Below are 20395 nucleotides of genomic sequence, written 5' to 3' on the forward strand. Positions count from 1 at the left end.
GGCTGAGAGGGGGAAAAAAAGATAAGCCTTTACAGTGATGGTGCTCCAGTAAAGCTGAAGCTGCAACTAAGAATTGTGACGCTGGTGGCAATGCTCCTTGCCCAAAACCCATCCTTACATAAACTTGCAGCAAGTGCAAGCTTAGAGCAGTTCTTGAAGAAAAAAGTCACAGAACCGGACAGGGAATTGCCAGAGTTTAGCTGATGTGAGAGGATGAAGATTTATTCACTTCAAAGAATGGATGCCAGAACAATGGAAAGTGACAGTAGAAGCAACTTTCCATAACAAAGGCAGTTAAAGGAAGGAGTAAGGTCAATGGATGACACTTGGCATAAGAAGCAAAAGAAATGGTAAGCAAAATAAATTGTCCTGCTGGAACTCAGGAAAAAAAAGTATTTGCAAAGAAACCTACTCTAAGCATAAGAAAAGGGTAAGAAAAGAAGACATTCTGGAATAGATATCAAGACAAAGAATCCCCTTAGGGCAGAAAGGATGTAATAGTCCCTTATTAAACATCAAGGGGAAATATGATTGGTGACCTGTTATTACAAATATTTGAAACAAACACATGCTGACAAAACTTGTTGGTTCATGAATTGTGTTATTTTCTAGAAACAAGAAATGAAAATGTGACTAGTGTACAAAATGTATTGTGTATGAAGATCCTTCTGATACACACAGAAGCAAATAATATTGCAAAGAAATATTGCTATAATCATCTCATCATGGTCTTTGGAAATCTAGGATGGAAATTTGATTTCTGTATCTGAATGGATTGCTGACCCAAGATTGGTTGTACGTAGGAAGGCTTGCCATTAAAAAAAAAAGTTTGTCACCGAATGGCTATCAGCTAAAAGATTGATATTTATTTATCTTTCAATTTAAAGCATTGATAAGACTACCGAACCCGAAAATATTATACACATACTACATTTATATGGTACATATACATAGACTATGAACTATATAAATTTAATGGAAGAGAAATAATAGATACAGTAGTGGCCAAAATTGTGGAAATCTTTTGGGAAAAGGGTACAGTATTTTTCAGATTTGAGTAGTACCATAAAATTATATATCCTCTGTCCAAGTAACATGGGTTTTAGCCCGGTTTAGTCTTTGCAACCTTTGTTTGAGTGATAAAAGTGGCTATTTTTGTGGAATTCTAGATTTTAGGCCAAATTCCTGCAGTCTGCGCCGAACAATCCTTGCACTCAATTTCACATTGCTCAAGATCCTCCAGTTCCTAAGGTGGGAGTAGAAGTCACAGTCTCCTGGTTTCCAGTCAATTTCTTGTTACAACAAATTGATTAGTATAGCTTTACAATGAAAATAGTAGTGATGCTATGTAATAATAATATGTGGCATTGGTTCTAGAGATGGTATTATGCTGGTTTGGACAGATTCAGGCAAACCTGTAGCACCAATTCTAGAGGGGCCTGCCCACCGGTCCATCCATCGGGATGTAATGCCAACCTATTTAGCTATGTTATTATGGCTAGGATCATGCACAAAAACTGTGTGTGTGAGTAAAGTGCATGCACGGAAGGTTGTGTGCATGTGCGGAGGTGGCATGTGTGAGCTCACGTTTGCGAACCAGTATGGAAGGTGAATACCATCCCTGATTGGTTCCCTAGTTTGATCTACCTTGAAGGGCTGACAGAAGCACCAAAGCTCTGAGAGTGATGTTGACATCTGTGTCAGCCCTATTAGATAGGGCAGACAAGAAACCAACTCCACGGGGTAGCTAAAACTACTTTTATTGAGTTTGTCTGTAATAACAGAATCTTTCAAGGTTGATTGTCCTCCTCCTTATACTCCAATGAATTAGGGAGCCATCTGTTTGAGTCACTTACAAATCCTATCTCTGTGGTGTGAGCTTCAGATATTTTTTACTACTTGTCACTTTGGTAATGGAACTCGCATATCTCCATCAAGGTCATCTTCTTTATTCTCTACAGTGAGATTTTCTCTTAATGCTGAGCTTGGTATAAAAGGCCTTGTTCTTAATGCCTAAGCATATACATAAGTGTATTTGATATGGGATTTTTTAGAATCTCATTATCAAATTTAAAGGTAAGGCATCAGGTCAACCACAAGTATAAATGTCCTTCTCTCTGCAGCAGAGAGAATGCCACAAAAATATTCAGGAATGTGATAAGAAATGCAACCAAAGTTTTTAGAATGGTCATTTGAATTTTTAGTTCTATTGTTTGGGAAGTTCAAAACTTTCTTTTTGGCTTTGAGCATAGATTTTTCTACTCACATATAAGAAGATTCTGAATGGAGAGCCTGCAGCAGGGTAAATCTAAAGCTATTCATTCTTTCTTTTAAGAGGAAAGTATAGCTGAGAAAATGAGCTGGGCCAGGGAATTACCCCCAAATAAGTCTCACACAGCCCTCCGCAGAGTTATAGCTGAGCTCTGGTTGGTGGGGGGAGAAACCCTAAAAAAAGTGTGCCTGCATGAAACATGGTTTGATTAGGTGGCCTTCAAAATGAAAGGTAGTGACATTAGAGACAAACAAAAATTGAAGTAAGATAGCAGATAAAAATATTCTACTCTTCAAGAAAGTGGGGGGTAACATTCAAGGGAATTTGAAATAATATGAGTTCTAAAGTTCATGACAATTGTAGTTATACTAGAAAATAAACAAGATGGGATTTAGTATAGAAGCATAAATATGATTTAAGAGTCATAAGACAGGAATTCTGCAAAAAACATTCAAGAGGAACAAAAGCAATATAGGAAGGAGTTGTATGTTAAATGTATCAGCTCCTATTCAGAAGTTGAAATGTTTTGCAGTACATCTGGGCTAAAACAAGTTAAGAAACAAACACATACTGTTGTTAGTGTCTACTATAACATCATCCATTCAACCAACCAAGGAGAGGATATGGATAATGGGTTTTCGAAAGCAAATTGCTGATCTTTCAAAGAGATATAAAGTAGTAGTGATAGGGGACTTTAATTACCCTGACATCTGTTGGGATTCTACTAAGAAAAATCCATCTAGGAAATTTCTAATTCTGTCTTGTTAACAACTTTCTCCTTCAGAGGCTGGAGAAAAACACAAGAGCATCAAGCTATTCTTCACTCAACAGAAAACTTAGCTGAAAAGATAAAAGCAGTGGATAAAAGGACACAGCAATTTTGCAGTGATAGATTTTTTTAAAAAAATATCATTTTTAAAGAAGCTAAAACTCAACGTAGCCAAATACCTATATGATTAGTGTTGTGTTCGTTTAAAAATATTCACAGAAATTCTGTGATTGGTTAAGACGCGGCTATTTAGAAAAATAGCCGCGAAGGTTAAATCGTTGTCAGTTAAAGAAAACCCGCCGTTTTAAGAGAGTATAAATAGGGCAACGGATTAGCCGTTGCCCTCATTCGGAAAACCGCTGTTCCAGTGCTTGTATTCTGTCTCGTTATGAATAAACCAGTTCTGATTAAACTACCGGAGTCCTGACATTTCAGTGGCGACGAGGAGGTCGAACTCCCGCGAACGCAGCCATGAACTCGGCCATGGCTCCACCACCGCCTGTATTCAACTCCGAAACAGAAGCTTGGACCTCGTACATGTCCAAATTCAAATTTTTCCTCAAAGCGAGCAATCTACATGACGCCGATGATGAGAGAAAGAAAGCTATATTCCTCGCTTATTGCGGCACAGAAGTCTACAGCTTAGCCTCTACGCTCATTGACCCAGACACTCTGGAAACCATCGCATGGTCAGCTCTACAAGCAAAACTCGCCGCACATTACCAGCCGACAACTCCTGTCCGCATATACCGCCACCAATTCGCACAAATGCGGCAAGCGGACGGAGAATCTACCAACGATTTCATTACTCGGCTACGCGCATTCCTTCCAAAATGCAAATACAAGGATCCGGAGGAACAGTTGATTGACCGCCTTATCTTCAGACTAACCAACATCACGCTACAGAAGAAATATTTAGTAGATGAGGATGCCTCCCTCCAAGACATTCTTAAGGCAGCAAAAGCCTCCGAGGTATCTGAAACATCTGTTGCCGAGATTAAACGCGCAACCTCAACCGTTCATCACATCCCCGATGAATCAACTTGGCACGCCTGCTCTCCCGATGAGAAACACTTGGAATCCACCACTCCAGACGACACCTGCCTCCAAATCCGAAGAGCTCCCGACCACGACACCAAAGAGACACCCCGTTCAGACAGATGCGCCGGCTGCAACGGAAATCACCCACGTTTTCGCTGCCATTTCAAGGACGCCTATTGTCGCCGTTGCCAGCGCCGCGGCCACATCGCTGAAGTCTGCCGCGCCGCCAACCCAACTCCAGCAAATCCGCAAAACCAACGACCCTACTTTTCACCAAGAAATCGACGACCGCCGTTTTCACGCAACGTTTCCCGCCCGGCTGACAACTCTCACTCTTCAAACCAACGAGGTAACTGCCCTTCTTCTGTAAACTTCAATTTTCCCACTGCGGAAAACAAGCTATTTGTTTCTCTTTTCCTCAACGGCCGTCCCTGCGAAATGGAATTGGACACTGGCTCCAGACATTCCATAATGCCTTGGGGAAAACTTAAATTATATTTACCTCGTGTAAAAGAGACTGACTTAGAACCTTGGGAACCGGGTTTGAGTGATTTTCAGGGACATAAGATTCCAGTATTAGGATGTTTAAATGTGCCTATTGCTTTTAAAAAGTTTCAAGGGTTTTTACCTCTCATAGTGGTTGACGGTCCTAAACACACATTATTGGGACTTAGATGGTTGCAACCCCTAGGCATTGAAATTTCAGGGGTTAACAATGTATGTGACTCTTTTGACTCAAATGACTTATTGAAAGAATTTCCCGAAGTTTTTTCTAACACACTGGGTAAATATACAGGCAGCCCCATTTCATTTAATTTGGACCCAAACATTTCTCCCATCCGTCTAAAGCCCCGCAGAATTCCCATCCCGCTTTTGCCTAAAGTGGATGAACAATTGGACAAATTAATAGCTCAGGACATCTTGATTCCCACTGATCATGCTAAATGGGAAACTCCTATCGTAACCCCTGTTAAACCGGATGGATCTATTAGAATTTGCGCAGATTATAAAGCCACAATAAATAAAGCCTTACAGCATAATGCCTACCCAATCCCAGTCGTGCAACAACTCTTGCACACATTAGGAAATGGGTCCATCTTTGCGAAGTTGGACCTGGCCCAGGCATATCAGCAGCTTCCCGTTGATCAAGACACCTCTGAGGCCCAGACGATTGTAACGCACAGAGGTGCCTTTAAATGCACCCGGCTCCAGTTTGGAGTCTCTACCGCCCCCGGCATTTTTCAAGGTCTCATGGAACGACTTTTAAATAATATTCCAGGGGTCGTCCCATATTTCGACGACGTATTAATATCGGCCACATCTAAATCAGAATTGTGGGATAGAATCAGGCGTGTTTTAACTAAATTTAAAGAAACAGGACTCCATTTAAAAGCAGACAAATGTTCCTGGGCAGTTCCCAATGTAGAATTTTTAGGCTTTACAATAGATAGATTTGGAATTCACCCCACAAATGACAAAGTCGATGCTATAAGAAATGCTCCCACCCCCTCAAACAAGACAGACTTGCAAGCATTCCTAGGACTCCTTAACTTTTATTCCGTCTTTCTTAAACAGAAAGCGATGGTGGCAGAACCGCTCCATAACCTTCTAAAGAAAGACTCTGCCTGGACGTGGGGACCAAAAGAACAAGCCGCTTTTACCGCAGTAAAAAATTTACTTTCATCCAACAGTGTTTTAGTACAATATAATGTAGCTATGCCTTTATCCCTAACTTGCGATGCTTCACCGTTCGGCATAGGAGCTGTCCTCAGCCATAATTTTCCAGACGGCACAGAAGCCCCAATAGCCTATTACTCTAAAACTCTCTCTTCAGCTGAAAGAAATTATTCCCAACTCGACAAAGAGGCGTTAGCCCTTGTGGCTGGAGTTAAACGATTTCATTACTACCTCTGTGGTCGCTCCTTTACTTTAATTACAGACCATAAACCTCTTTTAGGCATTTTGGCGGGAAACAAACAAACTCCCGCCTTTCTTTCCCCTCACATGACTCGTTGGGCTATTTTCCTTGCCGCTTACAATTATACTTTAATCCACAGGGGGGGGAAAGATATAGGGAATGCCGATGCATTAAGCAGGTGCCCCCAAACAGAATTGGTCAGTGATCCTGCCCCTGCTTCAAGCATTTTATTAATTGAAACTAGTAAACAAAATTTATTAACAGCAACAGAAATAGCCAATCAGACACAAGGAGACCCAATTTTAAAATATATTAAACAATGGATATTAAAAGGATGGCCAAATGAACAGCAATCAAACCAATTTCAACCCTTTAAGAACAGACAGCTTGAACTAAATGTGTTAAAAGATTGTATATTATGGGGAGACAGGGTTGTTATTCCAAAATCTTTACAGAAGCAAGCATTGCAGTTATTGCATATAGGTCACCCAGGAATAGTCAAAATGAAAACTATTGCCAGAAGTCATTTATGGTGGCCTGGGTTGGACAGGGACATAGAATCATGGGTTGGTGGTTGTGCACCCTGCCAGAGAACAAGACCCAACCCACCAAAAGCCACACCATCAGAGTGGCCAACACCAAGAGGGCCCTGGTCCAGAATACATATTGACTTTGCGGGACCAATCAGGGGCCAATCCTTTTTACTAGTTGTAGATGCATACTCCAAGTGGCTGGAAATTGAACTCATGGCATCTACAACTACTAGTGCAACCATAAAGGCACTAAGGAAAATGTTTGCCACACATGGCATCCCAGACATTGTGGTCTCTGAAAACGGGCCCCAGTTAACAGCCCGTCAAATGGAACTATTTCTTGCAGACCAGGGCATAAAACATGTGCTCACTCCACCTCATTTTCCCCAAGCGAATGGGCAAGCAGAACGAATGGTTAGAACCACAAAGGAAGCATTAAACAAAGCACCATTAGGAGATTCCTAACCATTCAGCACATAACGCCATCAGCGTCCACAAACAAAAGCCCGGCAGAACTTTTAATGGGCAGAAATCTCCGCTCTAAATTAGACAGAATTCACCCAAATTACCAAAGTGACCAAAAAGAAGTTAAATTACAAAGCGAGAGACAGTTTAACATTGGGGATTTAATTTACGCTAAAGACTATGATTCAAATGATAAATGGAAAGAAGGAACGGTATTAGAAAAAACTGGTTTAAAAACATATATCATAATATTAACAGATGGGCGTAGTTGGCATCGGCATGTCGATCAACTACGCAAAAGAATTAAAACTAACTCAGACATTTTGCCTACTATAGAAAAACCAATAGAGGACTTACCAGAACCACTTCGAGACTCCAGCGATGGCTGCCTGTTGCCCCTGGCGGCCGGCGGAGATCAAAATGCATCATCGCAACCAGGCCCGTCAGAGACTAGCCTTAGCGGAGCAACAGAGCCGGCCGTCCAGGCAAGCAGCTCCCAGCAAAATGAACTGCGCAGGTCCCAGAGATCTGTAAAGCCGCCAATCCGCTTACAGGACTATGTGACGTGGATTAACACGTAATCATGGTCTCGTCTAAAGAGGGAGGGGTGTTGTGTTCGTTTAAAAATATTCACAGAAATTCTGTGATTGGTTAAGACGCGGCTATTTAGAAAAATAGCCGCAAAGGTTAAATCGTTGTCAGTTAAAGAAAACCCGCCGTTTTAAGAGAGTATAAATAGGGCAACGGATTAGCCGTTGCCCTCATTCGGAAAACCGCTGTTCCAGTGCTTGTATTCTGTCTCGTTATGAATAAACCAGTTCTGATTAAACTACCGGAGTCTTGACATTTCAATTAGATCAATCATAAATATGATTTCCTGGTGGAAGATGTTCATGAGGAAAGGAAGGAGGTAGGAGGCCTGAAAAACAAGACACAATACTAAAACATAGTTGCAAACCATCCCAGTGGGGAAATTATTGAACATTAGCAGATGAAACTGAGTGGGTTACACCAAATGTTTAGTGAAGATCTCAAGAGCATGTCCTCCAGATTAGGGGACTCCAACTTTGACGACTTCAGCTGGCTGAGGAATTCTGGGAGTTGAGGTTCACAGGTCTTAAAGTCACCAAGGTTGGAGACCTCTGTTCCAGATCACTATGGAAAACTTCATACAGATAGAAGAGAATCACTATACAGTGACCCTAATGGAGAAGACAAAATGGTAATAGATAACAGGAGAATGCTATTTAATTCTTTTTTCCCCAAATATGTTCCAGTAGCAATTGTGGCAAGTGGGATAAAGAGGTATGACTGAAATTTAGATTGAGAGAGATAAAGGCAGAAAATGCTTCTTGACTTCGTTTAAATTTCCAGAACCAGATTAATTGTCCTTTACAATGTTAAAGGGATTTGCTGAAGATCTGGTTGAACTTTTGCATCAGCATTGAGAAGTTCTGCAAAGTGAATGAAATGCTAGGTAATTGGAATAAAGCAACAAGGTTTGGGGAGGTGGGAAGATGTTGCAAACTACGGAATAGCCAGTCTGATATTCTAGATGAGAATGATAAAGCATCAGCCAATAACCACTTGGAAAACTATGAAGTAATTATCAGAAGTCAACAATAAGCCTTGCCACTAATGCCACCCCGAGTCTTCGGAGAGAGGCGGCATACAAATCTAATTAATAATGATAATGATAATGACAATGACAGTGACAGTGACAGTGACAATGACAATGACAATGACAATGATAATGATAATGATAATGATAATGATATCTTCTATTTTTTTCCATTTCAGCAAAGCCTTCAAAAAATGCCCCATCAGAATCTGATTAGCAATTTAGTTAAGAGTAGGTTGAATGTCATGACAATTAAGAAGTTATATACAGTAATCCCTCGCTACTTCGTGGTTCATCTTTCGTGGATTCGCTACTTCACGGGTTTTCAAAGGGAGTTAAATCCATTAAATCCATTAAAAATTCATAAAATTCTTCTACAATACTACTGTACTCTATTAAAGAAACTGGTAGGATATCACATGTAGTTCCAGCTGAGAAACATTATAGAATGACTGTATAATGTAAATGGTGGGTTTTAAAAGTCCAAATACTTGTTAAATACATAAAAAATATCTTTCCTCTACTTCACGGAAATTCATTTTTCACAGGTAGTCTTGGAACATATCCCCCGCAAAAAATGAGGGATCACTGTAAACTAGCTTTTAATGGTCGCCAATAAATTGGAGAGAAGTATCATTTATCATGAAAATCAGTATTGATTTCTCCGCATACTTAAAAAAAATTAGAATTGGACTTAATTGCAAACTGGATATAGCAGTGTCATGTGTCTGCTTACATATCCTCCAAGTAAGGTAAACGCATCAATATAATTTCCAAATCACAGGTAGGAATTGTTCTACATAATTCTGCTTTATTCAGTGCTCACCTAATTTATTACTCCTTTCTGGAACAGATTTAGCTAAGTGCAGTTAGGCAATCAACAGACTAGAAATTACACCCTATGAATAGAAACGGTAAGAATGGGGAATGTTTAAGCAGAGAAGGCTGAAGCAAAATATGATTCCCTTCCAAGAGTAAAAAGTTCAAGACCTATTCACTTTTGTCCCAAAGTATAGGTTAGGAAATAATAGATTTAAGTTACAAAAAAGCAGATTCTGATTATTAATTATAAGAACAATTCAATCATGGAACCAATTGCTTTATAAGGTGATAGACTTTCAGAAGCTTACAATATATAAAAACATGAATCATCTAATCCAATTTTAGAAAATACGTTGTTAAGAAGATTGTTTCTACCGTGTGGCAAAATCCAAGTCCTCTTTTTTCTATAATTCTGCCTGCTCTTGGACTAAGGGGTTACTAATATGAAGACATATCCTTCACTCTTTCTTTCCAAGCACACACACATAGATCACATGTTTTAAGTGTTAGGCTTTGCCTATCCCAGAAATGCATGGCTGGCGGTTTAAATCACAGTCCGAAATTACACTGGAGCCAGGAGATGCGGCTTCCATGCTTGCGCATTGCCCTGCTCCGTCATTGCCGACAGAATGTCAGCTTTTGGCAGCGCGGGTGGTGGGGCGGTCCCAGGCATGCCCTATTTAAGGGCAGCGTGCTGGGATCCCCTCCTTTTGCCCTTGGCTATCCTGAAGCGAACACCCACCTGTCCTCCTCTATCATACAGTGTGCCTGAAAGGGGTCGCCTCGGGGCTCAATAGGAATTTTTTGATCTTACCAACAGGTGTGACCATTTTTTTGCCTATTGCACACTGACGTTAAGGATGGACTGGTTGGGGGTGCGGCACGAGGTAGCTACAAATTTGGTCAATTTGGCTTTCCCTTTGGTCGCTGGGGTTTTGGCAGGATAGGGGTGGAAATGGGCAGTAGGAGCAACTGCGTGTTCTCCTTTTGGGCATCTTTTCAAAGATGATGGGCTGCCTCTCCCCAGGAACTATAGGTTTGTGCGACCTCGGGGATTGGAGGGGGGATGCCCATGGGACTCACCTAATCCAATTTCCTGAAGGGGATTGAAGAGTGAGCTCCTCCCACACGCTTTAAGGGCATGGCTCGGATCTAGGTGAAGGTGGCTACTTTCATCTGGTTCAGCAAGGAGTTATGCCCCATAGTTGCCAAATAATGTTTGATATGTAATTTCTGCCCCATTAGTTTGTTTGGCATCTTCAGGTCCTTTTGTTGCACTTGTTTATAACGTTTACATTTACGTTATTTAAAGTTATGTTAATTTAAATAAAGTGGACCAATTTAAATTCCAGCTCTTGTCTCTGCGTCGTTATTCCGCTTCCAGCGCAAATGTACAATTCTCTTATAAATATCTTTTCTGTTTTGAAACCTGCTTCACTAATAATTGCTCAGGTCACATGCTGCTGTCAGGAGCTCTTAGACATGCATTCAGAATGCTTCAATCTCTAAGAGCTTCAGGGGAGTGAATAACCCCAAATTAATATATTTTCATAACTTTCAACAAAACATTTATAGGATGAGTTAGGAATTGAGTATACACATGTGTATGAGAGAAAGTAGAGGTGGTGAGGACATTAACTTGGCTTGTATGTTAAGTTAGTTTGCTATTTCTATTTCCTTAATCCAGAACATTTCTATTTCCCCAATCCAGAAATGTACTAGGATGTAGTTAATGCACCAAAATCAGCTCAACTCAGAAAAGTATGGCCAGGTTCAAACAGTTTAAAATATGTATATAAATTCATATATTGTGGAATATATACAAGGAAACCAGTGGTGAAATCCTTTTTTTAAAACTACAGGTTCTATGGGTGTAGATTGGTGGGTGTACCTTGTTTGCTGTGGCAGGGGAAGGATACCGCAAAATCCCTATTCCCTCCCAATCACTGGGGGAAGGACATTTCAAAATCTCCATTCTCATCCTACTCTGGGGCCAGCCAGAAGTGGCATTTACCAGTTCTCTGAACTACTCAAAATTTCCACTACCAGTTCTCAAGAATCTGTCAGAACCTGTTGGATTTCATCCTCGATGGAAATACAAATTCATTTATCAGGATAGAAAAAAATTGGAAAAAGTGTGTGTGGCTTATATAGGAAACAAGCAAAAATATATGGATCAATTTTGTCCAAATTAAGTCATAATTTAAAAACTGAGGCAGAAGTTTTAGTCTTTGACTAAGCTTCAGAAAGTTGATTGTTTTTTTTAATATTGAAACTTTATTTCTGTAAGCTTCCCAGAGTCACTGTGAGCTAATTGTGCAACCATGTATAGTTTCTTAATAAATAAATGAATGAATGAATGAATGAATAAATAAATAAATAAATAAATAAATAGTCACAATATTTTCTTAGAGGTGCCCAAACACTCTAGAGAAAGTTTGTAGTGTTCTACAATGCAAAGAGATATAATGTGAGATTTAAAAAAATCTCTTATCTCAAAATATGCTGCCAACGTAGACTCTCTCCTAAACTAGTGTAAAGAGAGAGAAATCTTCCATTCATAATGTTGTGGTTAGCTCTGGCCCTGCTCCTGCCCCAAGGACTGTGGATGTGGGGGAGACATCCACATGCTGCAGGCCTGTTTTGCCCCCGGTGGAATCTGATGATGAAGGCTCCTCTGACCAAGAAGACATGAGTGACAGGGAGGAGGAGAGTGTGGCAGACAGCTCAGAAGGAGATCAATTATCTAGCTCCTCCTTGGATTCAGAACAAGAGTTAATGATACAGCCACGCATGCGGAGAGCGATGCATAGGCAACAACAACTGAGAGATTATTATCAAGGAAAATGAGGCCACCTGTGGTTGGGTGGGGCTGTGGTAATTAGTGAGGCTGCTATAAATAGCAGCCTGTGGGTTTGGCCATTGTGGAGGATTATCTGATCATTGTGTTTCGTGCCTGCTTTACTGACTTTGACTTTTTGTGTGCTGATTTTTCCCTGCTTTGAAACTAAACCAGAGCAAAGTGTGTTTCACTTTGTGAAAGAAGTAGGACTGTGAATTGCCTCACAGCTGCAAGCTAAGTATCACAGAATTGATAAGGGACTTGTACAAATTACCAGTTTGTTTGGAGACGAGTGCTCTTTGCTATACCAAAAGAGGGCTTGGTTTAAGTGAATTTTCATTATAAAGAACATTGTTTTGAATTTTCAAACGTGTGTGTGTCTGAAATTTGTATCTGTGAATTTTTAGGAGGATTCTACCAGAGAGCCCGACAGAACACGTAAAATGTTCTTTGAAAACTCAGAAATATCATTTCAATGTTAATGATTACATTTCTACATTTCCTCCTGTCTTCCCCCCAGAACATTACAGATATTGCACCAATTTTAAACCTAATTCGCGGAAACCATTTCAAAGGCGTTTTATCATCTTTGCCTTATATGATTGTCTTTGTCATGGACCCAGAGGCATTGGGGTGGGGGAGGGAGGTTGTAAAAGGCAATGAAATGATGACAGCAGAACCATGTTGATGCCACACTGATTCTGTTCCTTTTTATCTGCAACAGTGCTGCTTTTATTATTTTGTTGAAAATACTGGTGCTCTCCATTGGCATTAATGTCTAGGAACCTTCACTGACATACACATTCCTTGCACATAGAGAAATAGTCAATCAAGCTAACCCACAGTGTTTATACACTTCTTTGATACTTCAATCGTTGTATTAAAATTTCACTGTTTAGAATAAGCATGCCAATAGTGGGTTTCACTTACCTTTGCTACCGGTTTCAGAACTGTGAATGCATTTGCACGGAGTACTTCTGCACATGTGCAGAATGCATGTGCAGATAGTCCATCATGACGTCTGGGTGGGTGTGCAGAGCCTCCCTCTGCCATCACTACTAGTTCTCCCAAACCGGGGCAAACTGGTCGCAACCCACCACTGAAGCAGACCAATAGATACCACAAGTCCTTCAGAATGCTCCTTCAAAGATGCTTTTCTATGCCTTCTTTCAAACACTGTTCTGCTCCACTACCTGCTGGTCTGTATGCAACTCAACATGCAGCTAAACCCACCTCTCCTCCAATAAAATGGACCACGTGCACAGACCTGAATTGGGAGAGCAGGATACAATGAAAATGGGGAAAACAGGGATAAATACACTGAGAATCAAATATAAGATAGACAATATTTTTATTTGTTTATTTGTTTATTTGTTTATTTGTTTATTTGTTTATTCATTCATTCGTTCATTCGTTCATTCGTTCATTCGTTCATTCGTTCATTCGTTCATTCGTTCATTCGTTCATTCGTTCATTCATTTATTTATTTATTTATTTATTTATTTATTTATTTATTTATTTATTTAATCAATCTGTATGCTGCCCATTTCCCTAGGGACTCTAGGTGGCTTACTACAAAAATTAAAATATATAAATAAGATTAAAAGTTCTAAAAAAATAATTTAAAAAACAATTTAAAACCCACAATAAAAAGGCAGACATACCATTTATGGCTGGATCTGGATAACACATCATCAGATCAGCAGTCCAAAGCCTGCCAGAAGAGCCAAGTCTTTACAGCTTCCCAGAAGGCCAGTAAGATGGGGGTAGTCCAGATCTCAGGAGGTACCTGGTTTCAGAGAGTCAGAACAGCCACAGAAAAGGCCCTCCCCTGGGGACCCACCAGCTGACACTGTTTAGCTGACTGGACACAGAGAAGACCAACCCCATGGGTCCTTCTTGGTCATTGGGAGCTATGTGGTAGTAGGCCGTCTCGAAGATAGTCTGGCCCCAAGCCATGTAGCTAGGAGCTGGAATTTTGGGAATTGAAGTCCAAAAGTCTTAAAGTTGCCAAGTTTGAGGACTCCTGATCTTGTCCTTTCACACACACACACGCACACACCAGGGGCGATTGCTGCTACCATTGCTCCCAGTGTGCTGCGTATGCAGCTTCAGTCGTCTTGTGTATGTGCATCCCAGTATGTTTTTGCTCCTGCGCATGTGCATAAGCAAAAAAAATTCACCAAAATCATGCATCCCCTCACAAGATTTTGCTTCCTGCCCATGCGCAGAAGCAAAAACATACTGGGACATGCGTGCATGCATGTAAGATGACCAAAGCTGCGCATGCAGCTCAACTTTCGCTACCAGTGCGCCATTTCCTACCATTCTGGTAGCAACCCATTACTCACACACACCCTCCCCTTGAGGCCCAGCACTCATCCCATAACTCAGTCCTTTCCAGATGTAAGAGGACTATAATTGGGAAATGAAAGACTCTAATTTGCTGCTAGCAATATGGAAATTATTATTGCATTACACTACAGACAATATAAACCAACACATCTGGATGATAGACTGGAGAGTTCTGCAAGAATGGAATGAAAGTGGTTTACATTCTTAGCTATATTGTGTATGAGTTCTGTCTGATCAAACTATACATAAAGGTAAAAATACATTAAATACACTCAATGGCAATTTAAACAGTTGGGTATTTAACATTACTTCCTAACATCTGCCTCTTTCTCATATTGTCATGTTTTCCCACATATAAATGAGTTCATCTACTTTTCAAAATAGTTTGATTTGTATCTTCATTGATTAAGTGAAAAGCCAGAAGGTTTAAATTGCAGCAATTGATTGATATAAATGTTAATGCCAATCTATGCAAGGCCTTGGAATCAATATACTTTTTGTATTCTTAATTAAGGAGAATTTGGCAGTTTCCCTGAGGACTTTGAGGCATGGAGCTGGCCAGATGCAAATACTGCTGGATTGTGACTGCAGGTGATTTATAAACTTCATCACATTGTTTTCACAAAGATATGGCACAGTTTATAAAACATGTTTTGTATGTTAAACCAAAGTTTCAAAAAATATCTTTTTAACTTCTAAAGTATCTATTTTTATTTATTTCTGTTGTAAGCCGCCCTGAGTCAGTTGAGAAGGGAATCAATCAAACAATCAAATAATCAATCAATCAAACAAACAAACAAATAAATCTCCACCTTATCTTTTAGGAATATATGCCTTGGTATATATAGAGTAGGGTAGGGTATGATACAACTAGTGATGGGCGAACCCAACGGTGTTCGGGTTCGGCAAGTTCGGACAAACTTTACATAAAATTCAGCCGAACCCGAACCAAACCTGAACTCGAACCTGAATGGGGAATCCCTCCCATGAAGAGATTCTGGGGTTGGAGCTTTGACGTCACCAGCAGGTTGCTAAGGACGCCAAGGTGATCACTTCCTGGATTCCATGGAATCCAGGAAGTGATCACCTTGGTGTCCTTAGCAACCTGCTGGTGACGTCAAAGCTCCGAACGCCGAACACGACCCCGAACTTTGCCTGAAGTTTGAAAAAATTTCAGGTTCGTGTTCGGCATACCGAACACCGCAAAATTCGGTATGGACCTGAATTGTGCGGGTTCGGTTCACCCATCACTAGATACGACATGACACAACACAACACAATACATTCTTTATTGGCCAAGTGTGATTGAACACACAAGGGATTTATCTCTCTCAGTTTACATACAAAGTAATAATTATATACACTAATGGGAGAAGATAACAGGAAAGATGAGAATGATAATAGTAATACAGCCCCATTACATGGGTAAATACCCTTATGCATAAAACAGTGCTGTGGGAAATAGTTGATCAGCAGAATAATGACACAAGGGGAAAACATGTCCCTGTGTTATCCTAAGGAGAGGAGCTGAAATAGTTTATATCCAGGATGTGAGGGGTCTGTAGATATTTTTTTCAGTCCTCTTTCTGACATATGTACCCATGTAGTATACAAGTCCTTAGTGGGAGGTAGACTGGTTGCAATTGTTTTGTCTACAGCTATCTGTTGAAGTCTGTACCTGTCCTGTTTGTTTGTTATATGAAACTCCTTTTTTTTAAAAAAAATAAGACATCTCACAGGCCAGCAGTCTCAAATTTGTGGTAATCCACAAGCTGTGTGCGGTCATTTTTGTAGCCTATAACAATACATGGAGAAAAGAGAATGTTGTCTGGTGGCATTGATCCCAGGGTCATTTCAGTATGGGTGACAAGGGATGCAAACAGGATTTTGTTAATTTTTTTATTTGTCAAGCATGTATAGGATAGTAGTAGTTTGAATAAACATAACATAAGTAAAAAAGTAACAATAAAAGAGGAAAGTAGGACAGGGATGGTAGGTACAGTGGTGCGCTTATGCATGCCTCTTACAGATCTCTTAGAAATGGGGAGAGGTCGACTGTAGACAATCTAAGGTTAAAGGTTTGGGGGTTTGGGGGTTTGGGGAAGAAACCACAGAATCAGGTATTGCATTCCAGGCATTGATCATTCCATTGCTGAAGTCGTATTTTCTGAAGTTGAGTTTGGAGAGGTTTACATTGAGTTTGAATCTATTATGTGCTTGTGTGTTGCTGCGGTTGAAGGTGAAGTATCTATTAGTAGGAAGGACATTTTGGTATATGATTTTATGGGCTAGATTTAGATCAGATTGGAGGTGACAGGAAAGGGGAATGCCTATTCACTGGCAGGAAAAAGAACAGAAAGTATTGCACGCACACACAAAGAGCAGGAAAATGATTGTGGAACTGGCCAGTTTCAGCCAAGCACTTCAGACTCCCCCCTAGCTGAGAAAAAAATGGCTTTGCTCTAAGCAGGTCCATTACCCTCTTGTCCTCCAATCTGTACCATGCCAAATGGTACAGATTGCTAAAACCAGGCAGGTCCTTCTTTTGATTCAATGAGGCCCCTTCTTTTCTCTGGGAATATGTAGATTTGCTTCTAAAGTCAGACCAACATTTTCGGACACAATCCCATTCTAGACTTTATAGCCTCTTTCCTGTGCTGCAGTTTTAATGTGATTTCTCAGGGGAACATTGAAGAAGTGACAGTTGCTAAAACTTGAACTTAACAACACCTTACTTCACACAACCTCAATCACAGTGGGGAGGGAAATATTCTGGATAGTATTAATCATCAGGTTATCGAATTCATGATGACTCCATCTGTTGAGGAGTACCAGAATTAAAAGAAGAAGAAGAAGAAACAACAACAATTGCAGGCTGTGTGAACACATTTCAGACAAACAACTTTTCTCCCACTACAATTTTTGGCCAGGAAAACATATCGATGAGAATTTACAGTGCCTGAAGGCTAAGACTTGCAAAAAGCTTTGGATGTCATTCTGTCACATTGAAGCATCTCATCAGGAGACATGAGTGGGTGAGTTTCCATAGAAAGCTCAACCAGACTCTGCATATTTCCAACTTATAGATAGCGCTAAGCTAGAGAGCTGTACTGTGCCATAGAGGCAGAGTTACATTCAAAAGGAAAGCATTAGAGATTCTTTAAATCTTTTCCAGCTCAGTCTGAACTGGAGAAAAATTCCCAGCGTAATCCTCTCCACGCAATAACATTTTTGCATGACCAGCCAATATCATATTGGAGCTTTTTTTGTTTGTTTGTTTACACAAATATTTGATCCAGGGTTGCTGGGAATTTTTCAAATTCCCCAAATTCTGTACTGCAAAAGAAGAAAGTTGGTAAAGCCCAGACAACTCCACCAAGTTATCTCCATGCATTTACTGTATATTCCCACCAAGAAACAGTAGTTCACTTGTGAGCTTAACACCCAGAAGTTTATTTAGTTCAATATTTTATCTCTGGAAGCAAGAATCGCTCACATCTGTACTTCAAAGAACTTCAGTGTCCCATTTTATCCCAAGGAACAGTAGTCAGTATATTGTTCATTAAATTCTACTGCCAACTATTTAACTGCCATTTTCCCCAGAAATCAATCCCTTTTCTTCTTCTTTTTCTAAATGATATGACCTTCGACTTTATTGCCCATAATAAAATGTGCATACTACCAGTAGCGAAATATTTTATTGCCGCAGATGAAATAAGCTAAATTGCATTTGCTCATCTAAACTTCCAGACCCCGTTGACAGAGGCCTGAAGCATTTCGATTAGAGAATGGCAGGTGCCAGCTAGCAAGTGAGAGAAAGAAATATTTCATGAAGATTGCCTTCTGAGATTGACCTTCCCATTGAGCTGCTTATCACTACCAATTCACTTGAGCGTATTAATTAGATTTGCACTCAAAATTGAAGGTACTTTAGTCACAGATTTCAAAATGTTAGGTCTTTTGGAGCATACAGTAACAGGCTGAGCAGAGTATCATCCTACAGAAACTCACATCATTTCAGAGTGACACAAACACCGTTTGAAACATCTATTTCGAAATGTCAATGGTTCCGAATATTAGTAGTTCAAGTGAGCTAAGAAGTCTGTAGCAGGTTTTCACCCTCAGTGGTCAACGTTTAGCACGTTTAGCATGCCAAGCACTACAGTTCTTACTGCTTCTAGATGTTTATGTAGAAATGCTTTAACTCTTAAACCTCTTAATAAAGCTATTCTCCCTGAAATGATAAGACTGTTCATAGGCAGTCAGTATGTGGACGGGAAGCTATTTTCTGAAACATGCACCTCCTTTGTAACAGCATGAAGTAGAATGTCATAAGAAGAATCCATAAGAGATCCTGACAGTAAGGGGATGGGTGTTATGGAAGAAACTGGAAAGTGATGCAGAATAACTCTCATTATAGGCATGATGGTGGGTAAAATGAGGACACGGATTGTGTGGGCAATAGGCTGGCTCTGTTAAAAAGTGCTATTGCTAACATGTTGTAAGCCGCCCTGAGTCTAAGGAGAAGGGTGGCATAAAAATCAATCAAACAAACAAATAAACAAATAAACAAATAAACAAATAAACAAATAAATAAATGAATGAATGAATGATGTGTCATGAACTTCCAGTTTATCAAAGACACAGTGCTAATAATACTCTCTAGTCTAGGTCATTTCAGTATGTATGTGAGAGAGGTGGGGAAGAGGGAGAGGGAGGGAAAGGGAGAGAAGGAGAGAGAGGGAAATAAAACCAGAGAAAAGTAATTGACTTTCCAGTTCCCCTCTTTTTCAAAATCTTAAAAAACTTAAGTAATTGTGCCGGGAGATCCTGCAATAAATCAAGGGTCATGCCTACAAGGAGCCCTTACTTATCCCTGTGTCAGAGTGTGCAAACCTTTAGGTTGATATGCTGTTTTGTATATAAATGTGAGGATGTTTTTAAAAATTGGGTTCAATTAATGCTGGCATGCAGACTTCACCGTGTTTCCAGATTACTATAACTGCTCATAAAAATAAAGGGAACACTCAAATAACACATCCTAGATCTGAATGAATGAATGAAATATTCTCATTGAATATTTCATTTGCTCAGCTATTCCATTTTATTTTATTTATTTATTTATTTTGTCAAACAATTATAGGGTGGTAATTTGTACAAATAAAATATCAGATAAGTAATGATAAACAGTAACAAAAGAAGACAATAGGACAGGGACGGTAGGCACAGTGGTGCGCTTATACACGCCCCTTAACATTTGCACAACAGCATTCGAAATTGACTGTCAATCAGTGTTGCTTCCTAAATGGACAGTTTGATTTTACAGAAGTTTGATTTACTTGAAGTTATATTCTGTTTTTAAGTGTTCCCTTTATTTTATTGAGCAGTGTATATAGTCTTTGTGTTTTGAAAATCTTGATGGCTATGTTAACTCTCTTAATCCCCCCTCCCCATTATAAGTGGCTAGCTTGACTCTTCAGAGCTAAATGCCTCTTTCCGTGTGGGTAAGGGGCAGACTGCTGAATTTTCAGTCACCATTACTCTAGAAAGGTTTGCAGATGCCTATAAAATAATTGGAACGCATAGAACAAATTGCTTGCCGACATTATGAGCAAATGTGTCATTCTCAGAACAATAGACACACTGAGACAACTTGTAAATCTCGAGTCCATTCAGAATAGAGCTGGAGTCTGGACCATCAATAATTCTTGTGCTTGTTTCAACAGAGCCTAAATCTCTTATTGCTCTCTGACCTAT

At 40.0% G+C, this 20395-nt stretch overlaps 1 long non-coding RNA gene across 1 annotated transcript in view; it reads left to right on the forward strand.

The window, feature by feature from the left end:
- Positions 1-20395, forward strand: part of LOC139156688 (uncharacterized) — a 150751-nt gene that overhangs the window by 117149 nt on the left and 13207 nt on the right. The window contains exon 4 of the long non-coding RNA XR_011557366.1: positions 15153-15229. This is a non-coding gene — a long non-coding RNA (uncharacterized lncRNA). The remainder of the gene's footprint in view (positions 1-15152; positions 15230-20395) is intronic.

This window comes from Erythrolamprus reginae, chromosome 1 (genome assembly GCF_031021105.1).
Source record: "Erythrolamprus reginae isolate rEryReg1 chromosome 1, rEryReg1.hap1, whole genome shotgun sequence".
Taxonomy (NCBI): domain Eukaryota; kingdom Metazoa; phylum Chordata; class Lepidosauria; order Squamata; family Dipsadidae; genus Erythrolamprus; species Erythrolamprus reginae.